This window comes from Cyanistes caeruleus, chromosome Z, assembly GCF_971803275.1.
Source record: "Cyanistes caeruleus chromosome Z, bCyaCae1.hap1.1, whole genome shotgun sequence".
NCBI lineage: Eukaryota > Metazoa > Chordata > Aves > Passeriformes > Paridae > Cyanistes > Cyanistes caeruleus.
Window position 1 is genome coordinate 75,453,328 of NC_141732.1, and position 10,254 is coordinate 75,463,581.

General features: G+C 36.3%; 1 long non-coding RNA gene across 1 annotated transcript; it reads right to left on the reverse strand.

Annotated features, from left to right (window-relative positions):
* Positions 1-221: 221 nt before the first annotated feature.
* On the reverse strand, positions 222-10,251 carry LOC111941125 (uncharacterized). Its single transcript, XR_002869860.2, has 3 exons — positions 10,018-10,251; positions 5,483-5,964; positions 222-1,845 (listed from the first exon to the last, which is right to left on the reverse strand). It is a non-coding gene; the product is annotated as an uncharacterized LOC111941125 (long non-coding RNA).
* Positions 10,252-10,254: the final 3 nt, after the last annotated feature.

Here is a 10,254-nt window from a genome sequence, read left to right on the forward strand (position 1 = left end):
AGTTTCCACTGCAAGTAGTAAACTGCCTCAGAACCATCTTGGAGAAGCTTGCCCTATGTTTTCCTCTTCTCCCATATAAGAGCTATTGCTGAAAAATTTAATATAAACCTCTGGTCTTGATATTTATCTTCCTTTTTAATTTATTTTATTTTCCTACTTATTACAGGTTTCTTTATAAAGCTGTAACATTATCTTCTGAGAAACCAAAACAGTCATGATTCTCTCATTTGAAAAACATTTATTTATCTTATTTATCTTAGAAATAGGAAAAAAAGGCTTCTTGGTAATCACTGATTTCTGTATCTTCTTTATTTTCTCTCAATTTCTTATTTTTTTTTTTAAACACCAGTTGTTTTCATTATTTCAAAGAATACAAAAGCAAAAACAAACTTTAAAAAGTCATATCAGTTTATACTCTGCATTGTCTTTATCCTCCTCTTTTCACTGTCTCCTCCTAATGACTTTCTGACACACACAAAAAGAGGCTAAATTCCTAAGATTTTAATGAACAGTTGGTTTTTCCTTATCTAGTAATTGGTCCTTTTGATTTCAGTGGCCTTGCTCATAAAATAAGATACAACTAGGTATTATCAAGGATATATTAATCACTAACAATTATCTAAATGACTAAGGATCTTGATTTTACATAAAAAAGATTAGACTGTTTTAAGATTATGTGCTTATGAAGAAGCCAACAACATTGTAAGAACTCCCAAATCTAATCTATTTAAATCTTTCCCTTAGTACTGAAGGGGACTAATCAGAGTCTTTTTACCTTCTTAGTGAGAATAAGTGAACATTATTTGGCTATTCCCCCATTTTTCATTAGACAATATTATATGGGTAGTAATTTTGCTATATATATGAAGCATAACTTCTTTCTCCCTGGAACAGGCAGAAAGAAATTAAATCACACCTATTCAGAGAGGCTTCAACATTTCTGGGATAATTCTGCAGTACTTCACTGTGCTTCTGACTTTCACTTTGCTTAGGGCTCATTCCAAAATCAATCAGTAGCCTTTTATGTGTTTATATAGCATTGTATTGGCACATCTAAGTATACAACAGCAGCTCTTTCTCCCCATAGTGACTTCCAGCATCTTGCTGCAAAAGATATTTTTGGGACGAGATTTTGCCTGCCAGTAATTCTAGGGTGACTTTGTAAAGGTCAAAGAAATTACTCTCAGTTTGTTTAGTCAAAAACTGACACACCCACATGGGGGCGAATAAAATCCACATGGGTTACACTGGCATTACAGTGGTGATTTTGTTTGTTTATTTATTTGTTTGTTTGTTTATATATAAATATGTGTGTGTATGTGTGTGTATTTATCTCCTCCAAAACACTCTTAGACTCTCACTGCAGCCCCTGTCATAATTGAAGGGAGAAGACAGTTATCTCATGACCTGAAGGCATTAGCCAAATTATCATGGATCAGACATCCGCAAAATACAAAATGAGGTTTCATTTGACATAGACATTTACATCAAACATATACAGAATAATTATTTCCACTGGAGCATTGATGAATCAACCAATGGCAATTTAATGAGAATACTGTCTGTCCTTGTAAGTTATATTCCCCTTCAGTTGCAAAGGTGCTAGCCAAGCGCATTGTATCACTCAGTCTTGTCAGAGTAGATGTTCTGTCACTGATTAAAGAGCTGGATGTCCTCTTTAGTCACAAAAACATTTCATGGAATAACCTTGTTTCTGTCTTAATGGATTCTTGCAATGTAATGAAAGGCTCCAAACTGGACTTGAAGAAACCCTCAGAGAGACAGAGAGTGTCACTTCTCACTTAGTCACCGCTGGCAATTGCTGCCACTCTGCCCATAGCACACCTGAGAAGAGATGTACAAGTCATTTAAAAGGCACATTCCGTCAAATGCACAATGGGTAAGAAAAGCATCAGAGGAGTTTTTGCTTCCTTCCCCCTCCCCAGCCTCCACAACTTTCAGATTTCTCAGATTTGTCACAGCCAAACGAGAGGGTCAGGAATAAGAACGAATATTTGATACCACTGTGTGAGCTGAGTTTGACATGCTGATGGCACCTTGGTAATCTCTGCCAGGAAAATGATTTCCCAGGGTTTGCAGGGAAAAAAGCTGGGGGAGAGAAAGGAGAACTGACAGTGCAGTTTCACTCCACATCTGCTGCCAATTTTAAGGAGTCACTAATTCACAAACTATATGGTAAGCACATTTAACTGTTCTAGAATTTTTCTCATGCTTCATGAAAACAGAGATAATAACTGGTAAACCAACTGTAAAATTAAAAGAACTAGATGTTGCCAATAAAGACCATCATTTCAGGAAAATAAATTTGTTTCTTGGAAGCTGATCTCTAACGTATGCTTTAGGTGCCCACAAGAAAAGCAATTCAACTGGAGAGTAAATTGATCTTGCTCCACTGGTTTATATGAACAGAGCAAAAAATATACACCAAGAGGTTATCACTTAATAACTCTTTGTTTCCCTAATATTGAATCAATAGCAGGATCTCTTGGAGTCATCAAATCTCGAAGTGCAATGTAAAAACATATTCAAGGACACACAGTCATACACAAACACACACACACACGCACGCACATGCGCCACTGAAGAAATAAACATTTCCAAAGCAAAATGTTCCATCACACTTAAGACAATATTGGTCTTTGGAAGATAAGAAACAGCAGCTTAATATCTTCTCACAGAAACTCATGGTCCAAAGCATCTGCTGGTATAATTCTTATTTCTGCAAGGGGAATGGTTGTATACACAGTTATTACTGTGTTTTAAAGCACACTGTGAGCAAGATGATCTCATCTCCATGGTATCCAGAGACAGGACACATGGGAACGATTCAAAGCTGGAGCAGGGAGGTTCAGACTGGATATAAGAAAGCTTTTCCTTGCCAAGGAGGTGGTCAAATACCAGGACAGGCTTCCTAAAGAGGCAGGAAATTCCCAAGCTTGGTAGTGATTGAGATCAATTTACTTTCACTTGGTCAGGCCTGAATTTGACAGACATCGTTGTAGGTTCCTTCTGACTGAAACAGTCATCCTTTTCTTCCCATTCCACTCCAGTCATAGAGATAAGCATTTAAAAATGCTGAAGGTTTTGTTGTCAGGCCTCAAATTATGTCTGTTTTACTGATAATCCTCATTTTTTTGTCTTACAGTGTTTTCATATGTAAAATCTGGAATGAGATCTCTTGCCAAGATCTTTTCCCTTAAAAATGAAGGGACAAATTACTGGGGTAGTCATTGGCTAAACTGCAGTTCACAGAAACACTCTTGTCATGAAATTTTCTCAGGCTCCATCAAGGTAGCAGATGGGTTCAGGACTTAAAATATTGTATATAGGTTTTCTTTACTGTAAGTAAAGTGAAATAGAAAGGTCTAGGGAAATTATCACATGATTTCAATGACTGTGTAATAATTAGGTAAATAGCCTCTGAAATGATCTTGTTTCTTGCAAAATACACCCAAGATGCTTAGCACAAAAAGAGCTATCTACATTAAAGAAATGCATCTTATGAATGATTGACATAAGCCACAGACTTGCTCATACCCATATGTCTCATTAAAATGGGTTTAGATACAGTTTATATCAACAATGGTACACGGGAAAGAAATTAATCTAGAAGACAATTAAATTATTTTAGCTCCCTAACTTGAAATATTGACCTTATTGGGAAAGAGCCTCACATGTAAATTGAGAAATAGCTCAGAATAAACTGCAAAGTATTCAAATTCCTTCTTTCCCATGAAAACACACCCCAAAAATCTCTTCTGGGATCCCCTGTATCCCCTATCCTTATCCCATACATATAAAGAAAAACATTAATAAGCTCTTGTAGCGCCCATGGTACCAGTGCTAGCAATATTGGGAAAAACAGTCAAGACCTAACTATGCAAATGAATAATGTCTTTCTGTGCTGATGAAATGAGGAAAAGCACATCCATGTGAGATGTAGATGCCATGATGTTGGTTACTGTTTGCATACAATAGGTCCTAAAGCAATGGTTCAGTTTAATGTTTCTAATAATAACAACCATAGTGCTAGTAGCACTGTCATACCTGTGGTTAAATTTCCACTCCTGGTGAGTGGAAAAAAAGAAAAGAAGAAAAAAAGTTATATTCCAGGGACATGAATTAATTGGAAAGCTGTATTTCCAATACAGTGGATATTAAGCTTTACCATTGACACCAGAGCTGTGAAATATAGCTGACTCAAGGGGTAGGAAAATAGAGGAATATGTTTTCCTGACAACTGACACATGGCCTGCTGTCTCCTGAAAGAGCTGCTGGCCATCCACTCTGCTTCCTGACACCCACAGGCTGCCCTGAGTCTCAACAATGGGTGAATTTCAGCAAAGTTTGACTGCTCAAACACAGTGTGCTTCAGCCAGGGAACGGGACAGGAGTCGCAGACGATTGATTCATCTCTCCGGGTTCCTAATATCCCCTGGTTTGGGAATATATATCAAGGCCTTTATTTCATTTAGTACATAAGGAAGTAAAGGCCTGCAACCCATTTCCATTAAATTAAAGCAATCTCTTTTTCTTTCTGCTTTTTTTTTTTTTTTTTTTTTCCTTTCAAATCTTTAAATAAGATTCAGCATTAGACCTGGTCCATAGTGGTGAAAAAAGATGTCAATTCTAGATTTTCATCAGAAATAGTTGTTTCATTTGTTCAGAATTTATTTCATATCTGAGGAATAAAATGAATAACTGATAATGAAAGAAGGGATACAATTTATTTTATGGGTTATATATGCTGGGAACTGTAAATATCAGTAAATCAATCCCCTCTGTCTGCCATTACAATTAACACTCATTTTAGAGAAGAAGAAACTGAAGCCAAAAGTCAGTTTTCAAGAGATCTACACAGGAGCAGATATGATCTGAGATTTTGGTGTCCTTATCACCATAATTCCTCATGAAAAATAAAGATTTGCTTAATTTGTCTGCTTAAAGGGTGCACTGAATGGACTTTATTTGTGCATATGCATGTGTGTAAGAAGCTTCTAGAGTCTCAGAAAGAGGATGATGCTTCCCAGTCAGGAATGGCATCATCAGCCAGCTTAAAAGGTATGTGATAAACACATTTATCCACTAGAGGATGCCTGGGCAAACTCTTCTGGGTAGAAAACAGGTTGTTATGCTGAAAACTTCAGCTACAGATGCTGAAAAGCACAAGCTTGTGATGACAGCCATAATTTGCTAGCTTCATCTCCACTATCAGGACCACTGATAAAGCAGGGAATGGACAGCTCTATGTGCACCGTCAACAATTTAACAGGCACATCCTGGCACAGCTGGTGCAAGGAACACAGGGAGTTTGGGGACATGGATCTGAAAAATCTAACAGAAATGGGTTGAGACTTGCTTTAAAGTTATACATGTGCTTTACTGAAGTAAAAAGTTTAGGCAGAAGCTGTCTGCACATAAAGCAGCTCCATCTCTTTTCCACAAGTTCCCTGCTCCTCACCTGGTTCTGAAGCACGGTGTAAATGGCTTTGCTTCAGCACGAGTGGGGCTGCAGGAGGCAGCAGGAGCTGCCTTCTCAGGAGACTGAAGCATGGACAACTGGTTTTCGTAGGATTTAAGGTTATGCTTTCAGAAAACTCTGTAGAACTGATCTGTACAGAGTGGCTTGATGTGACCCCGTGGCTCTGGCTCTCTCTGAGGAATGGGAGTTCACCGTAGGTTTGGCTCATCAGGATTAAGAAATAAGGCACAGAATTCCTACCAAGTTGTCATTCTGCTGCTTTGTCAAGGTCCATGCTTGAAGTCAGAACTAGAAAAAGCTGAAACACTGCTCAGAAATTCTTCCCAACTGTAATAGCTCTCTGCATTTAGAATATTCTCACTTTAAACAACTGCAGTTCAATACACATGACAGCCACTGCTAATTGACTCAGCCTTTGCAGACAATGTATTTGCTCATCCTCTGCTGCTACCAAGAAGTTGCTGTAAGAGAAAATAAAAAAGAAAACAACCTCTGAGCTTAAAATCCCAAGTTGCAACATATACTTTAAAGAAATATGCACAATAGTTTTTATTGTTTGTGTCCAGTCCGTTTATTTCCAAATGTTTAACACGATGAAGTTCAACAGATAGAACAGCTAATAGTACTAGGTATTGAATTTACAATTGAACACAAAGTGGATGAGTCTATTATAAAGCTTGTCCAGGGAATGCATTTATGAGGCATCCTCTAATCAGCAGAGAGAGGGGGCATGTTTGTCCTTTCTTTGTTGCTTGTGAGTTAGTGTTAGTCCGAAAGACTGGCTTGTATCCAGGAAACAGTAGATGAGGGTGGATGGAATTTTTTCCCATGCCTCGTACTTGAAATAGGTCAGTATGCAAAACTTAATTATAAAGAAAGATAACCAGAACTGTTCCTTTCACAATTAAAATAATTATAAATACAAGCTCAGAAGACTCCCCTTGCATCTGAGTATATCTTTCCTGACTCTGACTCAGTGGTACAAGTTTTAAATGGGGTTTTTGCAAGCACTACTAATGTTGAAAAGTTTCAGAGAGCTTTAAATATTTGATTTATTGAGTTGTTTTAATGCAGGTTAATTCAGCTTGTACCTAGCTTCTCTGGATACTCTGGAGGACCTGTGGGTTTGTTTTACATTATGGAAAGGAAACATTTATCTTGTGATATTGATATTATCATGTTAAGTTGCAATATTCAATTATTCTTAGCAGCATTAGAAAGGGCTGATCCAACAAAACAAGATGAATGCTTCCATTTTGTTTCAAAGCAAAGTTCATGAAAATAAAAAGTCATGGTCCCTACTTGATTAAATTTTCTCTGCTCTTTCTGGACATCCTATTCTCAAATGAAAATGCAGATAATGGGCTATTTTGCTCTTTTTCTGTCTAGATTGGCAAATCATTATCTGTATCCTCTCATCCATTCACCACACAGAAAAACTATGTCTTAATACTATTAGAATTTCAACAACTATAAAATGCTGATATATATGCAATCTTTTTATCCATAGATCTTAGAGGCATTCATAAAGAATATTAACATTATTATTTTCTCTTGTCACATACAAAAAAGCTGTGACATTCCTTTAGCAAATCAGAAACTGAGGCAGAAAGCATCTTCCAAGGATATCAAACAAGTTTAGATTTTCAAGTATATTTTTGATAAACCATGGCCAAAACCAGAGAGAAGTAACCATGTAGTGCTCATAGTACATAGTGACCACAAGTGTAACAGAATATTATCTATAATTTTAGCTAGAAATTAGAAATTGTCAAGAAATTTTAATACAAATGAGCATTATTTCTTTAAGCTTCTAGATTAATCTTCCTATGTTATTAAAAGTATGATATACAATATTATAATTATTTTTTTAAATAATGGTTTTATCTTATGTGTTGCCTTGCAGTGAAAACATTTCATCCATGTATCAATATTTTAAGAATGCAAGTTTGGTCAGGATGAAGCAAGAATATCATCAAGAATAATACAGAATAAAGTAGAATTGCTACTAGAATTGATGAACACAATGAGTACACTTTTTCCTAAATGAATTAAATATATCTCTACATCTTATATTTTCAGAATTCCTTAGTTTCTTGCCGATACTCCCCTCCTAGCACAGTACTGCTTGTTTTCTGGTTTTGGCTTGTGTTCTAGGACCCTTTTGACTGCTGTAAAACTAGCATCTTGTTGTCCAGCTCAGTAAATAAGTAAGAATTTCCTGGGATTTCCACAAGGAAGCAGAAGTGGAGAGGGAGATTTGGATTTCACCACTACACTAAGGTCCTCAAAACATCCTCTTTTACTGGCCTATAACTCAGAGCATACTGCTGCTCAGTTCTTTACCCTCAGTTCTTAAGATTCTAGGTGTAGGTACTTCAAGACACAGTGAGTTTCCTGTAGAAACAGATACTCTATAAAAATTATATTTTATTTAAGTACTTGTGTATAAACTGCAGAGACTGAGGTATCACTATAGTCAGTTCAAGACAGAGTGAAGTAGGTTAATGATTTGGATTCAAATGGCAGGTTTTGTGCAAAAAAAAGAAGGCTGGGGAGTATAAAGTGTATTCTTGGTTACCTTTTCATTTATGCTGGATCATTTTCTGTTCTTTATGTATCTATTTGTTTATACTTATGTGTTCTTGTCATGGGAAAAAAAAAAAGCAGAATAAAAAAACAATTCAAACAAACTCCTTCCTGTGCTGTGACTTCCGTGATGTTCTGAGTACTGTAACACAACCAGATTTTTCCAGAATCCTTCCTTTAATTAGTGGACAAGCCACATATATGCAATATGCTAAAGCTTCTTATTTACAAGAGTCTATTTCTGCAATTAGAAATCTTAAATTTGACTTATAGAATAGTTAAAAGAAAATAATTAATAGGACTACCTGAATGGTTTCTTGCATAAAACATTGGGAAGTTTGCCCATATTTCTATTAAACTGCAATTCTGAAATCAATGCCATGTCCAGTTTGATTTTTAGAAGTCTAGATATACTTTCCAAGATTATATAGATGCTTTAAGCCAAAATTTCACAACAAGGGTCACTCTCACCTTACTCAATGACATCTGTGTAAAAAATCAGTAGCTTATCTCATTTTTATTCCTCCACCCCTCTCAGTGGGAATCCCAGGTCAAGGATGTATGTACATATTTTGTACTAGAATAATCACGTCCAACATAACTTATAACTGATACATAACTTAGCTCTCTCCTTGCCACCTCACTGGACAACGAATTTTGCTTTCTTATTAGATGTACATTGTGCAGTGATAGCAACAAAATGGATGAAGAGTGTGCTGAGACCACCCTCAACAACCTCAGCGATGGCTGTGAAATAAAACACCCTGGACATGCTTTAAAGGAGTTAAAGCAAGGACCCAGCACAATGTGTTCTTCTGGGTTTTGCCATGTTTTTGTTGCTGCTTGCCCAGCATGCCCTTCAGTCCTTCTCCTCCTAAAACTCCTGGAGCCTTCAAGTGCTTCCTTAAGATTGCTGTTGTGCTCAGGGTGAGAGAACAGAAACACCTCCTAAGAATATGACTGATCCTCCGTCAGCTGCTGCACTCATTACATGCTCAGAGAGATTCACAGAGAGACAGACAGACAGACCAAATCTGACTGCCATGTTATGGACTTGATATGTGAAAATAAAGATGAGTGACAATCCAGGGTTAATTCTCTCAGTTCCCATTTGTGCAAAAAGGAATTTTTAAGAGAGGGTTTTTTTGTTGTTTTTTTTTTTCTAAATTTTTTTATGATTTAACTGTTTGACTTCAATTGAAAATAGATAGCTTGGAAGTTATTTGTTTCTGAAGTAAATGGAAGTGAGGAAAAGCATCTGACACAGCTCAGTTAATTTATTGATTAAGACCATAAGAGACCATAACCAATATAAAACTTAAAATATGTTACCAATAATTCATGTATCATGGTTCTGAACCAGTTAAAAAGGAGGCCAGCTCAGCATGACTTTTCAAGCTGCCTTCATATTCTATTTCTTTAAAACATATAGTTTTATAGAATTTAATAACCCCCCCATCTGCTTATCTTTAGAGCAAATGTACCAAAAAATATCAACGTGTACCAGACACATAAATTATTATTATTGGCATCCATTTAACAGTTTTGAAAACAGAAACATAAAAGCAACAGAAAACCATCTAAGCCTAGTACAAGGAAGAAAGACTTCATATTTATATAACAGAACCAAAGGCTATATGAAGTTTAATAAGTCTCTTGATGTGAGTTTTGGAAGTCCATTTCAGAGCTTAATATGCTACAGAATGTACCTTCATACACATATTTTGAAATATCCCCTTGAAAATATGTTACTGGTTAAAATAAACTGGTTATAAAGATATAAAATTGGTTAAGGGATGATTCTCTAATTTTTTCTTTCTTTTTTTTTTTATTTTCCCATCTCTTAATTCATTAGTTATCATGATACAACATGGAGCTTTCCAACATTTTTTGTGTCTGCAGGACACCACAAATCACACACTTACCTACAACTTTTCAACTGATGTTCATGACCGCTGTGATTTCCAGACAGTGCTCTGTCCAAACTCTGGATATGTCATAAACTGTGCCTAGCACTGCAGAAAAGGTAGCATATTCTGTCTTCTCTTGATGAAGTTCATTAGGATTCAATCCTTATATTGTAGCCTTCATTTCTCTAAGGCTGGTAGTATTACAGCCCAGGAAAGGAGCAAGTCAGCTGGTATTAATGACATTAACCCAAC